This window comes from Sprattus sprattus (genome assembly GCF_963457725.1).
Source record: "Sprattus sprattus genome assembly, chromosome: 11".
NCBI lineage: Eukaryota > Metazoa > Chordata > Actinopteri > Clupeiformes > Clupeidae > Sprattus > Sprattus sprattus.
Window position 1 is genome coordinate 1,903,327 of NC_137909.1, and position 17,511 is coordinate 1,920,837.

Consider the following 17,511-nt stretch of genomic DNA (forward strand, 5'->3'; position numbering starts at 1 on the left):
CAGAGGTTACACCACCCTCCACTTTCACCACCTGTGGGCGGTCAGTGAGGAAGCTGAGCACACAGTTGCACATTTGGGTGTTGATCCCCAGCGACCTCATCTTGTCGATCAGGCGGAGGGGGACTATGGTATTGAAAGCTGAACTGTAATCAATGAACAGCATCCTCACATAGTCCCCCCCCCCACCATCCAGATGAGTAAGATTGGTGTTTAGCAGGTTGGAGATAGCATCGTCTCTGCTTCTGTTTGCTTTGTATGCAAACTGGAGGGGGTCGAACGAGTTTGGCAGGGAGGTGCAGATGTAAGGGGTCAGGGCCACTGGACGGTAATCGTTCAAACATGATGGTTTACTATTTTTGGGCACCGGTACAATGATAGACTTTTTAAAGCAAGATGGGACGACAGCTTGGGCCAGGGATGTATTGAAGATCATGGTGTACACTGGAGCTAGTTGGTCAGCACAGGATTTAAGGACCCTTTCAGGGATCTGGTCAGGCCCGGCAGCCTTTTTCCCATTTACCCCTTTGAACACCCTCCTCACATCACTCTCACTTACTATGAAGGGGGGTTTGGTGTTATTCCCAAACATGTCGGCCATGACTGCCATTGAGTTGTGATCTTCACTCTCCATCTCAAACCGTGCAAAGAAAGTGTTGAGTTCATCAGCAAGGGAGGGGTCAGAGCTACACACCGAGCCGGCCTTGTTCTTAAAGTCTGTCATTATTCGCAGGCCCTTCCACACACTAGCGGGGTCACCAGCGGTAAAGTCGGCTTCCACTCTGTCCTTATATCGGCACTTTGCAGCTTTTACGACCTTCCTTAGGCCATAAGCAGCCACTTTGTAGTCCAACATGTCCCCCGTAGTAATCCCAACATTATAGGCAGCAGTACGCGCTGAAAGTGCTGCCCTGACAGTTCCATCTACCCATGGCTTCTGGTTTGGGAAAACTTTTATTTTGACTGATGGAATAATGTCATTTACCAGTAGGTGTATGTAGTTCCCGACCACTTCCGCAAACTCACTGACGTTGTCGGAGGACTCCCGGAACATTTCCCAGTCAGTGTTGTCAAGCGCGTCTTGCAGCAAGCCTTCTGATTGGTCAGTCCAACGTTTTACTTCTTTAGTCACCACAGCTTCGTTAAGGATCTTTTGCTTGTATTTAGGGAGAAGGAAGATGGCAACGTGATCGGACTTTCCGAATGCAGGCAGGGGGATAGCCTTGTAGCTGTCCTTGAACGGAGTTGTCGCCCTATGTGCAGAGCCTAAACTCTACCTCTCCTTAGCTTTCCTCTAATACTATCTCCTCTAACTAGTACTTAACTAGGACTGTCTCCTTGGCTGTGGTGGTTCTCAAAAGCTTCTCTTCCAAACCTGAGAAAATGGTTTTAGTAAAGTATCAAACTATAGAAGGACCCCATGATAAGTCACCTATTGATACTGGGAGTTGACCAGTGTACACAATGGTGATGAGTCCAATGACGAGTATGTCTCCCTAATAGCCACAATGGGAGCAACCAAATGCACGACATTGGGCACCTATTTGAAAAGTGAGATTCTGAGAAAAGAAAGTTGATGTGATGCTATGTATGGCTTCATACTATCAAATATGGTGTTGTAAAAAAATGACAGCATATCCTGTGTGAGAACATGAGATTATTGGTAAGCAGCCGCTGCTGCCGCCAGGAATGTGGTCAGCATTCTCCCAAATGGTAATCTTATCATGGAAACAAAGGAAAGATCCCCACCCTGGTATGGCTCAGACACCTGGGGTCAAGAAGCAAACTGAGGTTTGAGTGACCAATTTTAGTATCAATACACAAGTCACTTAACGTGTCACCCATTTCAAAAGGTAAGCAGATGCTAACCATGGCAAGTATTCTCACAACAACAAGGAAGTCATCTTAAGTAAACACATTGTATAACCTAAGGATTTGGTGAATAAAATAAATCAGAAGTTTTAGGCGCTAGAGCTGTAATTTATGTGTCATAAGAAACCGTGGTGTGTGAGTTAAGAGTTGTCTGTAACCATGGATACCACTCTAGAGTCCCTTTTGTTGCTTGAAACAAGTCAAGTCACGTCAAGCCAAATGTATTCATAAAGCACATTTAAAAACAACTCACGTTGACTAAAGTGCTCTACAATTTAGATCACAATAAAACATTTTATCAAATGGAAAACAGGAAGCAAGTGTACAAATGATCAACTCAGATCCGGAGGATCCAAATTCTAGAGAATAAAAGTGGGTTTTGAGCCTGGACTTAAGGATTCAATAGAGGGGTCTGATCTAATAGAGAGCAGGCTGCTGTTCCACAGCCTAGGGCTGCAACAGCAAAGGTGCGGCCACCCCTGGATTTAAGCCTTGGCTGGGCTCAGGAGCCCTAAATTAGACGGCCTGAGGGGCCTGGCTGTGGAATAAGGGGTTAATAGGTCTTCGATATAGGAAGGGGCCTGCCCATTCAGGGTGATAAAAACAAACAGGAGCACCAAAAAAATCAATCCGGAGTCCCACAGGAAGCCAGTGGAGAGAGGCTAGGACAGGGCTCATATGATCTCTTATCTGGGTACAGGTCAGGAGCCTGGCAGTGGCGTTCTGGACTATTTGTAGGCGGGACAGGGACGAGTGGCTAATTCCAGTAATAAGAGGAACTGTTAAAAACAAGAACTACATATACAAGAAAAAGGAGTACGTTCATTTGTTCATTTTTTTCTTCCATAAAAATGTCCACATGTTTTACGCAGCCTTTCAAGCGTTACGTATTGACCTCTATCATACACTGATGCTGCAAAAGTTGTTAGGCTAAGACAACTACAAACTGTACCCCCCTTAATATAAGGGTCAATTTCTCTATTACAAGGGGTGGAACTTGAACTTACTGAAATGAGTTGGGAATTGTCATCTGCATGGCATTCACAACCTTAAAAGTGTGTGGCCTATTTACCTCTTCAGGGTAATTGACACACACTGATTGCTGAAACATGGTATGGTTAGATATCCCTCTGAACCATTGGTATAAATTTGGAATGGGTAGGCTATAGTTTGATATAGCCTACCACACTAAAGCATTGAAATAAAACTCACAGGCTTACAACATTGGTGCAACGGAAAGATATGTTAGGCCCAGTGGTGTAGTCCAGTGTATACGCAGGTATACGGTAGGGCTGCCGCGATTAGTCGATGTGGTCGACGAAGTCGACGGTAAAAATGCGTCGGCATCAATAATTTAAGTCGATGCATCTTTTTTTTATTTTATGAATTTACCATTTCAATTTCTAAAACGCTTCAGTTCAGTATAACGAATGTGCGTCTTCCGTATCACTACGCAATTCCTGCGTGCCTGACGTCAGTCTTTTTTGGCACCAGTCATTGGTCGCCTTCAGTCTACGCTTCAGTTTTTGAAAAAACATGGCGGCAGCCAGCGCAGTCCGACTTGGTGGGGAAAGAGACGGAATCTACATTTTTCCAAAGACCAAAGGCGTCAAAAGTATGGGAGTTTTTCAAACAAGCAGCTAACAAAAGGGGGGTTTGTGCACTCTGCAAAGTGTCGATGGCTTATCACAGCAGCACCACTGCTATGCGCGAACACCTCAAACGAAAACATACAGGCGCCGTTGTGGACGATGGAGTATTGTCTTTTCATGTTTATTAAATTGCCGTAAGTTTAAATATCTTTTGTCATTGTAGCTGCTAAATACACGCATTATTAAACCCATAAAGTTGTCTGCCTGCAACCTTAAAATTTCCATTGAATACGTTTTTACGTTTTAAATAACAGAAAATGTGTAGGCTAGATCTGGGCGTATTCTACGTTGATTGACGGTGCCAGTGTTTGTTCGTGCTTGTTGAGAATGTACTGTATCGAAATATTTTATTTCTGCCATTATTTGAAGCACATTTGTGTGGGGGATGCCTTTAATACAATAGATAACATTTGAATAATTGTGATCAATAAAGTTAAAAGGTGTAAGTCAAAGGAACATAGGAAATATTACTGTCTTCTTTTGGAGTTGTGCTGCTGACTTATAACAAGTCCTCTTTTTTATTTATTTTTGTATCATGTTGGGAGTTGCTAGTTTAAACTTGCAGTTTTGCACTTTAATATGTCAGCCTTTGTTTACATTTTGTTTTGTGCTGCATTATGTAAAAATAAAATTAATGAACTGAGCTGAAATGGTGATTTTGTTTTTTTTGGGAGGAAAATGAATCGTTTAGATTAATCGACTAATCGATAAAATAGTCTATAGATTAATCGATAGAAAAATAGTCGTTAGTGGCAGCCCTAGTATACGGAGTATACCCACTAATTTTTCAGTCAGCATTGGGTATACCCACTTCTCAAAACAGGGTGTTTATCCTGTGCTGTATGAATAAATAATGAGTATACCCACTTCTCCAGGGACCACTACACCACTGGTTAGGCCTGCATATGTTTTTAGAGCATTAAATGTAAAAATGCTTAACCGCTATGGATTAACCTAAAGTAAGATCTTTTCGCTCATGCTGTTATACTGCAGTATTCTAGGACTTTTACTTTACATTTTTTACCGCCTCTGCCGCTAGTGATGCGCTGCTCAATACTCTATTGGTGTGTTCATGAGCAACTGGGAAGCAGGAAAGTTCCGACCTCCAATTGGGAGCATACACCTAATACTTTGAAAAAAAAAGATGGCCGCCATTTTTGTTTTCAAAGTGGATAACATACTTTTCTGAGAGAGTAGGTTCTTTTAGTGTGCCAAATGTGGTGCTTGTATGACCAAGGGAAAGATTGTTTCAGCTAAGATTCATAGGGTAATTTTAACTTGTGTTTTACGAACAATGTGAAAAAACTGTTTTTTTTTTCTTTACTTTTTTTATTAGAACAAAACAGAACATAAAATAGAACATCCAAAAGCTCTTTCTCTTTTTGTTAATGAAATGACTGTTGCTGTTGATGAACAGCTTCGATGGGTTCTTCTTTTAGTCCTGACAATTGCAGGCACACAACTGTGTACACTTCAGGACGAAGCGATAGCATTTTCATCTTCCTCGGCATTCAGTCTTGCAACTACATTTTGTCAACTGCTTACAAGTCTGAGCAATGGGTGGAAGGGTTGTCCAGAGAACTTGCCAGACCTCACCATCTTTTTTCCAGCCCGCAGTTGGAAGGGCTTTCAGTTCGCATTTTGCACACTGTTGCCTGGCCCCATATGCAGTCAGCTTGGAAGGCAGACAGTTTCACATGCTGAACAAGGGATGCGCTTGTCGGTGGAATGGCATCATAAGACCTTTGCTTCCGAGCAAACAAGTCCAGTCTTGCCTCATCAACCTTGCCTGTAGTGCTGTGCTTGTCATACATGGTGATGACAAACTTCTCAAGGATGTTGAGGTCTGCATCTTCTATGATAGGTGGGTATTGACTGACCTTTTTGAAGACAGGGCTCACTTCAGGGAAAACCCCCCATGCTTGCCAAGCAGTTTCTTTTCCCTTTACCACGAAAAGCTGACACAACATCACAGCCAGTGAAGGCGTGAAAGAATAACATGCCACTGGATTTCTCTGGGCCAAGATTTACCACCATATTATGAATTGGTAACCACCTAATGGACTGACCCTGGCCAAATTCTACCCAAATCTTTTCTAGGCCTGCATCGTGAAGATTCGCAAAAAACACTGACTGCAACAACAAGAATATCTGTGTCGCAAGTCTTAATCAACACAGACTTCATTTGTTGCTTGGCTGCATGAAGAGCATGTGTGAAGATTCTGGAGTCTGCTTCTTCGTGGTTGCAAGGACTTAAGCCTTCAAGGCTGATGAGTTTGTTTGAAAGAGCCTGCTCTCCTTTGGTCACAACATATGTGTGGCTACTCTCCAGGACTGTTTTGACACCACTGACTGGCTGATGTTTCGGGAGGCAGCAGATGGGGACATAAATGAATATACGGATACTGTTTCCAGCTACATCCAACACTGCATTGATGATGTCGTTCCCAAGAAGGCTGTCTGGTCTTTCCCAAATCAGAAGCCCTGGGTTGATGCTGCGGTCCGGGCCAACCTGAGAGCCCGGTCTGCAGCCTTTAACTCCACGGATCCTGATCAGTACAGGAAGGCCAGATACAACCTTTTGAAGGCCATCAAATCAGCAAAGAGGGATTACAGAACTAAAGTGGAGTCCAGTTACCATGGCTCTGACCCCAGGCGCATGTGGAGTGGACTAAGAGCCATCACTGACTATAAAGGGGGGAGTTACAGTGAGACCCAGTCTTCTGTCCTACACCCAGACGAGCTGAATGCCTTTTACGCTCGCTTTGAGAGGGACAGTGACCCCCCTGCAGTGGAGTTACCTGAAGGCCTATCCAGTGGTGTGCCTACATTAACTGTAGCTGAGGTGAGGCACTGCTTCAAAAAGATCAACCCTCGCAAGGCACCGGGCCCAGATGGCATATCAGGTAGGGCCCCCAGGCTGACCAGCTAGCAGGGGTCTTCAGCGACTTTAACCTCTCCCTCAGCATGTCTGTTCTTCCCACCTGCTTCAAAAGGACCACCATCATCCCTGTGCCCAAGAACACCAAGGCCATCTGCATGAATGACTATCGCCCTGTAGCACTGACCTCTGTCATAATGAAGTGCTTCGAGCGGCTAGTTAAATCCTTCATCTGCTCCTCACTGTCTCCCTCCCTGGACCCTATGCAGTTTGCATACCAGTCCAATAGGTCTACTGACGATGCCATCGCCCTGACTATGCACACCGCCCTCTCCCACCTGGACAAAGGGAATACATACGTAAGAATGCTTTTCATTGACTATAGTTCCGCATTCAACACCATCATCCCATCCAGACTCATCGCCAAGCTCATAGACCTGGGACTAAGCACCTCCCTATGCAGGTGGATCTTTGACTTTCTGACGGGGAGGCCACAGGTGGTGAGAATCGGTGACCGCACCTCATCCACAGTAATCACCAACACAGGCACCCCCCAGGGCTGTGTGCTCAGCCCCCTCTTGTTCTCCTTGTTCACGCATGACTGTGCGGCTACGCCAGAGATGGGCAAAAATACATCAAAATGTATTTTGATACAAAATACAAAATACCCCTCAAATAAATGTATCAAAATAAAATACAAAATACTGTTGCCAGAAAATGTAACAAAATACAATACATGTATTTTGTATTTTTAAAATACAGGAAATACTTTTTCTGAATTTTCAGTTCTCACAATTTGGTATAGCAGAACATTCAGGTTTGGGCTATTAAGTGGCGTAACGTAGTTACCACGCTACCAGGCTATTATGACGGGCCCTTGTCAGTGGTGTAAGGCAGTGGTTCCCAAACATTTGAGTCCTGTATCCTTTTTTTCATGTTTGTAACCGCCGCCACCACGCCCTTCCCCCCGCACACATATTCCGCTCTGGTTAACCCAGTAAAAAAGGAAGAACTGTCACAGAATGTCAGTGTAACTAAGCAAAGCTATTAAAAAACAACAACTTGATTGATTTTGTATAAATATATTTTTGCAGGCAGCTGTTGTGTGACTTTCATGTTTTCACAAAACAGGGCTCTCATTGCAATCTCTATGGCTTCCGGGAGGGTTATCCCCCCCGTGCTTTCGTCATATGTAATTGCGTATAAAGACATCATACGGCTTTGATCAAGTCACATTGTGTCAAGATGGCTAACGTTCAGTGCAACAACTCGATTCGCTCTTTGAAAGAACCTCATTTAAGTCGGTGTACTAATGGAGATAAATTGACAAGGATCAAGACAGCTTTCTAAATTTTCGACCACAGCCCTGTTTTGTGAAAAAAATGGATTTAATATGAGAGTCAATGAGAGAGATCTGGGGTGATTTCCTTTTCACCCCAAAAAGGGGCGGGCCATAAGAAGCACCACTTTTGGCAAATTGACTGATGCCTGATTTGACAATGACATTCAGAGGCAGATCAGATGGTCTAGTGGTAGAATCGGACAGAAAAAAAATCTCCTTCTGCCTAAACACTGGAGAAAGTAATTTGAATATTTTAAAAACAAAATTACTCCACTCTAAAGTATTTTGTTACAAATTACATTCGATTTTTTATCTGCCCTATCAAATACAAATGACAAAATACTCAAAAGCAAATAAACTAGTATTTCAAATACAAGTAATTGAAATACTGCCCATCTCTGGGCTACGCACAGTTCAAATCTCATCGTGAAGTTTGCTGACGACACAACCATTGTGGGCCTCATCACTGACAAGATGAGGCAGCCTACAGAGAGGAGGTTGATACCCTGACAACATGGTGTCAGGTTAATAACCTCTCTCTTAACATCAGTAAAACAAAAGAGATGATTGTGGATTATAGGAGACGGCAGGAGGAAGAGCATGCGCCCCTATACATCAATAGATCTGTAGTGGAAAAGGTCAGTTGCTTCAGGTTCCTTGGGGTGAACATCAGCGATGATCTCACCTGGTCTGTTCACGCGAACAAGGTGGTGAAAGCGGCCCGGAAACGCCTTTTCTTTCTCAGGAGACTGAAGAAGTTTGGTATGGAATCAGTCATCCTCACTAACTTTTATAGGTGTACTATAGAGAGCATCCTGACTGGTTGCATCACAGTGTGGTACGGGAGCTGCACAGCCAAGGACCGTAAGGCCCTACGCAGTGTGGTCAGGTCTGCGGAGTTTATCATAGGCAGGGAGCTCCCAGCCCTGCAGGACATCTTCCATACACGATGCATCAGGAAAGCTGGCAGGATCCTTAAAGACTGCTACCATCCATCCTATAAACTATTTACCCCTTTGCCATCTGGTAGGCGTTACCGAAGTATTCGATCTCGCACCCGTAGATTGGAGAGCAGTTTCTTTCCCAGGGCCATCAGGCTTTTAAATGGACAGTGATAGAGTTTGATACATTTGTCTTTAGGTTAGTATAGGCAGAGATGGGCAGTATTTCAATTACTTGTATTTGAAATACTAGTTAATTTGCTTTTGAGTATTTTGTAATTTGTATTTGATAGGGCCGATAAAAAATCAAATGTAATTTGTAACAAAATACTTTAGACTGGAGTAATTTTGTATTTAAAATACTCAAATTACTTTCTCCAGTGTTTAGGCAGAAGGAGATTTTGTTTTCTGTCGGATTCTACCACGAGACCATCTGATCTGCCTCTGAATGTCATTGTCGAATCAGTCAATTTGCCAAAAGCCCCTTTTCGGGGCGAAAAGGAAATCACCCCAGATCTCTCTAATTGACGCTCATGTTAAATCAATTTTTTTCACAAAACAGGGTTGTGGTCGAAAACTTAGAAAGCTGTCTTGATCCTTGTCAATTTATCTTCATTAGTACACCGACTTAAAGGAGGTTCTTTCAAAGAGCGAATCGAGTTGTTGCACTGAACGTTAGCCATCTATACACAATGTGACTTGATGAAAGTCGTGTGATGTCCTTATACGCAATTAGAGCTAAGGTCTGGGACGCAATCTAGCACTCCGCGCCTGGGCGAGACGCTCTACTTTGTAAATGAGGCGCGCCTCACCTAGGACGCGATCTGGCACTCCGTGCCGCATTGCATAGAGGCAGGAGCCCGGGCACACATGAGACTCTTATTAAAGATCTTGGCCTACTATAAACATTGTTGAGACTCTTACTAAAGATCTTACTCATTCTCACAGAGACAAAACAAATAGCTACACGGTCATTTATCTGTGTGATGTCACATGTGTTCGCCAGTGTTGTCAATCACATGTGGGCGCCAATGTTGTCAAAGATAATCTGTAACTTGTGGAAGTTGTATTGTTAAACGGTGAGTACTTTGGTAGATTAAAGTGTAAACTTTGAATACAAATGCTAGTACAACTTCTATACGTTATCTGTAAGGTTGTGAGTGTGCAGTGGTAATGTAAGTTGGATTCGTAAAACGTATTTTAGGAAATAAATGACATTGCTTGACGTGTAGCTATTTGTCTCTGTTTTGTTACTGACTTTCAACTTAATACAAATCTCAACAACGTTTATAGTAGGCATCGTGTATTGTTTTGTCTCTGTGAGAATGAGTAAGATCTTTAGTAAGAGTCTCAACAACATTTATAGTAAGCTAAGATTTTTAAAAAGAGTCTCATCGGCGCGGAGTGCCAGATCGCGTCCTAGGTGAGGCGCGCCTCATTCACAAAGTTGAGGATCTCGCCCAGGCGCGGAGTGCCAGACCCGCGTCCTAGGTGAGGTGCGCCTTATTCACAAAGTGGAGAGTCTCACCCAGGCGCGGAGTGCCAGATCGCGTCCTAGTCTTTACCTGGCAATTACGTATGACGAAAGCACGGTGGGGATAGCCCTCCCGGAAGCCATAGAGATTGCAATGAGAGCCCTGTGGCGGCAGTTACAAACATGAAAAAAAGGATAGGAAACCACTGACATGGGCCCGTCATAATAGCCTGCACCTGGCCCCGTGGTTAATACGTTACGCCACTGAATAGCCCAAACCTGAATGTTCTGCTATACCAAATTGTGAGAAAACTGAAAATTCAGAAAAAGTATTTCCTGTATTTTAAAAATACAAAATACATGTATTGTATTCTGTTACATTTACTGGCAACAGTATTTTGTATTTTATTTTGATACATTTATTTCAGAGGTATTTTGTATTTTGTATCAAAATACATTTTGATGTATTTTTGCCCATCTCTGAGTATAGGTATATTAGGTTAGTTTAGGTTACTATATGTGTATTATATGTTTAGCAGATGGTATTGTATATTTATATTTATTTTGTATATTTATTATACAGTATGTGGAATTTATGTTCAGAGTACTTATATGTTATGTTATGTTATGTTATGTTATTTTATGTTATGCTATGGTAGGTTGTTGTACGGTGTCTTGTCCCAAGAATTTCAATGCCCAGTCTGACTCTGTTTTTCTGTGTATATGACAAATAAATACTTGAACTTGAACTACGATATTGTCGGGACACAGGGTCACTATCTTATCAGCTAGGAACCCAAAGAGCTCAGTTGATGCTGTCTCGCAGGAAGCTTTTCCAGTTGGGTGGTAGTTTGGTTTTGTCTGTCACTCTACCTCGATCACCCTTACCTCTGTTTGACCTGGTTAGGGTTAGAGTTAGGGTCTGTTCGTTTTTACTTGGATGAGTATGTATGGATCTGTGGAACTACATCTTGGACAGCATATTCCTCAAAGTTCTTTGCTGTCTTTAGAGACAATGAATACACAAGAGAGGAACCATCAACAATAATAGCATCACATTCTGGTTGTTTGTCAGGAGGAGAAATGGTAGCTTTGAGAATTTTTGCAAGCTGAGACTTCTGACCAGAGTGGAGTTTCCCTGTGTCGCTCAGTGCTGCAGGGAAAGACTGATTTTCATGCTTAAAAAACCCAAGCAGGTCACACTCTCGTGATTGGCACAATATAAAGAGCTGCAAGAAAAAACGACAGTCGTCTTTGAGAACCTGTTTCCTCATGTCACTGAAAGCTGCAGCTGCCTGTTGGCGAAATAAGTCAACTTTGTTCTTTTTGATGGGCCTATAGAAGGAAGCCTCATCATCCAGACCATTGACCTTTCTCAAAGTGAGTTCTTACAAGCTCAGCAGCACTGGGATGTGCGATGGTTTTTGTGTCCAATGTGAGTAGATCTTTGGACTCTTCCTAGAAAGGATTGCCAGGATCCTTCATCACACCAAACAACTTCTGGACCTTGTCAGTAAAGGACTTCTGAGACTGACTGGCTACCCATGATGCCTGACATCTTCATTCACTACTTTGACCTGAGATGCCAACTCATACTGGTTGACTAACTGGCTAACCTCTGGTCCAGACACCATCCACCGCCTCAGTGCAGATGGATCCTCAGTTATTCCAATGGCACCACCATCACCTTTAACAACAGCATTGGCCTGCTCGTGAGCTTGGTCAATGGCTAAGCCTGAGAACTCCCTGTGAGTCTTGTGGACCACAAACTTACTAGCTGGAATTCATTAAATACCCGAGGATGAGTTTGCTCCAAAGAAACCATGTCTCTGAGGTGGACTGGGAGCCATCGAGCATAGTTCACATTGTTGTTTGCGAAGAAGAAGGGGGTTAGAGCAGACAGTGCTTGACAATACAAGTTAAAGTTGGCCTCTCTGAAAGATCTGACCAACGAGAAAAGCACCAATTCCATTGACAACACAAGCTCCCAGAATTGAAACTGAGGACTCTCCTTCCTACGTGTCTCACACCAGTCTTTGAAATTCAGGGCTCCTTCTTTATCTTCACAATGCTCATATGCTTCCTTTTGGAGCATGTAAAGACAGCACACTGTGACTTGGTGCATGTGGCGTGTTCTTGTGACACTTGAGGCAGAAAGAAAGGAGCCAGCTGTTCCAGAAGAAGCCACCCAAGCTTCCACAAGAGCACCTGTCCACCCACTACTCCTAAGCAGGGTCCCAAGTGACCTGAATACAGCCATCTCAATGTGGAGACCACCAAAACATCACAACATATTTGTCCTCACCATACAGAACAGGCCAGTGCCACTGGACTTGTTTGGCAAGGGCATAAATAGGCTGGTCTGCAGTTATCACAGGAACCTGGTCTGGGTTGAGGTGTGCAATAGCATCCCTGACTTTATTAATGGAGTGCTGGGCAACAGAATGGGCCTCATCACGAAGAAGGGGCAAGAGTGAGGTAATGCTCTTTAAAAGGTTGACGGCTAGCTAGCTATAGCTATACAAACGGTAGGCTAGCCTTACCTGCCGACAGGACGGGTCATCAGAGTAGTGTAAAGTTAACAAGCGCAAGTTAGGTGATGCTAACCGAAATCTGTGTTGCATTTCGGTCCGCTAGGTACCGGCTGTATTGGAACTGGTGCTATATTGGCACCGGTTTTCGGTTCCCAACCAAAATTAGAGATCATGGATGTTGCCCTTCAACTTAATGCAATATCTTTGATCAGACAGCTTCCGAAAATGTTAATATTGAGTCACGTAATAGCCGCCATCTTGAAAGCTGGCGGCCATATTGGAATTCAATTGACACTATTAAGTTCTTCCAGTCAGTATACATTCATTTAGATTTTTGGATCATAAATACATTTCTGTTCATTCAAGTTCTACTTCAATATCCTTTTTTTTTGTGCATTTGACGAATTGGCCATCTTGAAAACTGGTGGCCATCTTGGATTTTCAGCTGGATAACGTACTTTTCTTAAATAGTACATCATGGACATCATTTGTGCCAAATTTGGTGCTTGTATCACCAAGTGAAAGATTCTGATGGAATATTGACTTAATCTGCCCCACTAGAGGTGGTGTAGACACACACACTCTGACATCCACCTCTGCATTTAACCCATCCAGGGAAGTGACACACACACAGTGAAGTGCACTAACCCGGAGCAGTGAGCTGCCTTTGGCGGCGCCCGGGGAACAGTGATCAGGGTTAGGTGCCTTGCTCAAGGGCACTTCAGTCGTGGATGTGGGCATGGGAGAGCAGTGGTCTACCACTTCCCGCCCACATTTTTCCTACTGGTTGGGGATCGAACCGGCCACCCTTTTTTTTTTTACCAGAAAGAGGCATATTAATGAGGATCTAAAGATCAGGATTTATGGCAGGGAATTAGAGAGAGTGAAGTGTTTTAGATACCTGGGGCTGTGGTTTGATCAAAAGCTTCTGTGGGCAGAGCATATTGATAAGGTGGTGGTAAAATGTAAAAAAAGTGCTTAACGTGATGAGGTGTTTGAGGGGTGTTGATTGGGGGGCAAACAGGACTGCATTAAGTGCAATTTACACAGGTTTAATTCGGTCTGGGATTGACTATGGGTGTTTTATTTATGGTTCTGCTGCACCGAGTCATCTAATAAAGCTGGATATGGTCCAATACAAAGCTCTGAGAGTGTGCTGTGGAGCATTTAAGACCACTCCTGTGGCAGCAATTCAAGTAGAAATGGGGGAAATGCCACTCAGACTAAGAAGGGAGCAGTTGGCATTGGTTTATTGGACCAACCTTCAGGGACACAGGAATGATCACCCATGTCAAAAAGTGTTATTGCCTTGCCAGGAGAAGGAAAGAAAGCAGAGTTCAAGTTTTGGCTGGACCATACAGCAATCTGCTAGGGGAATGGAAATATCTGAGTTGAGAGTAAGTCCGACAGTGCATTCCAGGGTTCCTCCATGAATGCTTGGGGAGGTGATAGTAGATTTCTCTCTATTAGACCGTAGGGAGAATGGGGAGTGTGTGGATGAAACCATGGTCCAAATGCACTGTAGTTTGCAGTATCGCAACAGCATTCAGATGTATACTGATGCATCTAAAATAGGAAGCAAGGTTGGGGTGGCTTTTGTGGTCCCAAAGATAGATGTAAATGTGACAAAAAGAATGACTGATGACTTAGCTGTGTTTACAGCTGAATTAGCTGCAATAAGACTAGCTTTAATGTGGGTGGAAGCGTATAGGCCCAAATGTGTGGCAATATGGGCTGACTCCAGTTCAGCGCTAGTCTCACTAAAAAACATGCACTCTGAATCAAGACCAGACATTGTGTGTGAGGTGTTGGTGTTAGCAAATCGGGGGCAGAAGGCAGGAATTCATATTTCCTTTGGGTTGGTTCCAGCGCACATGGGAGTTGAAGGAAACAAAATGGCTGATAGATTTGCTAAGCAGGCAGCACTGAAGCAAGATATAGACATCAATGAATGTCATAGTAAAACAGAGGTCAAAAGCATCATTAAGGACAATGTTAGGAATATATGGCAGTACATGGGACCATGAAACAACAGGAAGGAGTTTCTATGAGATTCAAAGAAGAGTGGGGGTAGCAGCAGTACTGTTAGGAGTAATCAGGAGGAAAACATCTTGTCAAAAATGAGATTTGGGCATGTGGGACTAAATAACACTCTAGTCAAAATTAAAAGACATGTTGATGGACTCTGTGTTTGCGGAGATAGTCAAGAGACCATAGAACATGTTATAGAGCAGTGTCCAAGATATCAATTCAATTCAATTCAATTTTATTTGTATAGCGCCATAACAATACAATTGCCTCTCGGCGCTTAACAGAGCCCAGAGCCTGAACCCCCTTAGTGCATGCACAACGGCAACAGGGGCAAGGAAAAACTCCATGTTATGCAGGAAGAAACCTTAAGCAGAACCACGGCACATAAGGGGGGACCCATCTGCTTGAGGTCGGCCGGGTGGAGACAGGAAGGTGGGGCGGGGGGAAGGGGGGAAGGGGAAGGGTAGTGTGGCAGAAGGGGAAAGGAAGCAACAGGGGCAATACACAGCCAGCATTTGGTCACTGGACATATGTGTACATACATCTGGTGGTAAATAGATGATACAGACAAGACCAGATTACTGTGGCAATAGGGTTACTGTTACAGGGGTAGGGGATGTAGGGACAGAGAAACATTTCGGTGGAGGCAATAATGTATATTGTACGTAAATTCTAGCATAGGGTATTGGGTAGAGTAGATGTACGGCAATGCAGTGGCGGTGAGTGCGGTTGGCCGAGGGTTTCTCTAGGTAGACCAGGTAGAGAGACTACGTGCAGAGTGGTGGGGGTGGGGAGGGAAAGTTCCACTTCCATCAGCGATTGGAACACGCCTGGCTCCGGGGAGGCAGTGGACCTTGCAGGGGCCGCTTGTTGAAGGGGGGGGTGTGGACATCTCGGACCATGGAGCTGCCGATGACCAGAGTGGGGGTCGTCACATCCAGCGGGAGAAGTCGTCAAGGGGATGATGACTGATTTGAGGGCCCAGGATGGGGAGCAGGGCGGCGTGGGCGATGCTGGTGTTGCTCTGGAGCCGGTCTGCAGGGGCGTTTCGGGGCGGGCTGAGGAGGTGAGTGATCAGGCCCAGGAGGCTCCTCCTGATCCATCTAACAAACAGGAAATGACGAATCAGTCTGCAGGTCTGTCAGTCGGGAATCAGCACAAACAAACACACAGATGAATCATTTCACCAACCAGGGACATGTCACCTGTGTGTCGGTTTGCCTGTCAGAGACAGAGAAATCAGAGACAGAGAAAGGTGCTTAATAGTTTCCTGAAAGAAGAGAAAGTGGTATTCAGGATTTCCAACATTTTACAGAGAAACTCGGGAGATATTTGTTTCAATTTTATTTTTCATTTTCTGAAAAAAACAGGTTTATTTTATAGGATTTAGTAAGGGTGTTCCGCACTCCAGTACAGAAGGTGGTGGTAATGCACACTAAAAGTTGTTTGCCAACAGCCATAAAACAAAAGAGAAGAAGAAGAAGAAGAACTGGCCACCCTACGGTTTCCAGCCTGAAACTAGTGATGGGCAAATGAAGCATTGTGAAGCACTGAACCATTTAGGCACATTGTTTCAAAAATTGGTTCATTACTTGAAGCTTCAGTAACAGTGACCTCTCCTGGTGATAACTAAATTAGACCAGCTAAACAGTGGCAAGAGGCTTAAAAACAATGACAATCTAGTGCGCACGCACAAAATCCCCCCACCACACACACACTCACACACACCACTGTGTATGTGTGTTTATACACACATGTGCCCGTATACAAAGACTGTGATATATTTACTTTTTTGCAAATAAAGATTAATTCTTTTTTGTATATTGTGTTATTGGGGAGAGAGTGCTTGGGGAAATTATGTAGTTCTAGGTAGGGATTCGGATGTGCTGGGAAAATATGGCAGAAGTTCGGTGTGCTTGTGTAACCAGTTATGTTGGATAGGGAACAGTCGAAGATTTTGATTTAAAAACATATTTTTTTCTACACGTTTCTGTTAAATGTTTAGGCTATACTTTTCATATAGCCTAAACATTTAACAGCCAGCGCACCTAATATCATGAGCGATCACAGCGGCGGCCCTAGCACATTTGGTGCTTTAGGTGAGCTTCACTCCTTCACTCCAAATTGCGGTAGCCTACAGCTGAACTTGAACTGATGTTTAGACTGAATGGCAATAACAATGACCGTCACAAGTCACTGGCTAGCTAGCGTTACAACACTTTGATTTTTACCAGTATTCCTCACTTGTTGACAAATTGCCGTGTTTGTCTTCCTTAATGGGTGTGCTATGCCACGAGTAAGATATTTGAAGTGTTGTTGCACTGGCTATTGGCTTTATATGTGCGCCCCTATTTTAATCATGTCTTTTTTGTATAATGTAGAATATATGGACATATAGTTTTTGATATACCCGCCTCTGTAAAATCCTTGAAGAACTATGTCACGCACACGCAGTCATGAACGTTTTCTCATCTTGAATTCATTCCAGGCTAAGAATTTAAGGATTTACCTTTCTCATTGGCACGTTTCTCTTCTTCTTACGTAGCCTACTCCTTCTGTTTTCAAATTTTGGCTCATTTTACCCTAATGTTAGATGTTTTTTTTATTGGCAAAGTATTGTTTGCGCCCCCCCCCCCAAAAAAAAAACATTCTTGTTTTTTGTTGTTGCTGGGCACAGTTTTTAGGCGACCGCCTATACCGCCAGTAGGAAAGGCCGCCCCAGAGCGATCAGAATAAAATGTTCCCACATGTCAGAACGACCTCTCTTCCTAGATGCTTCCATTATGA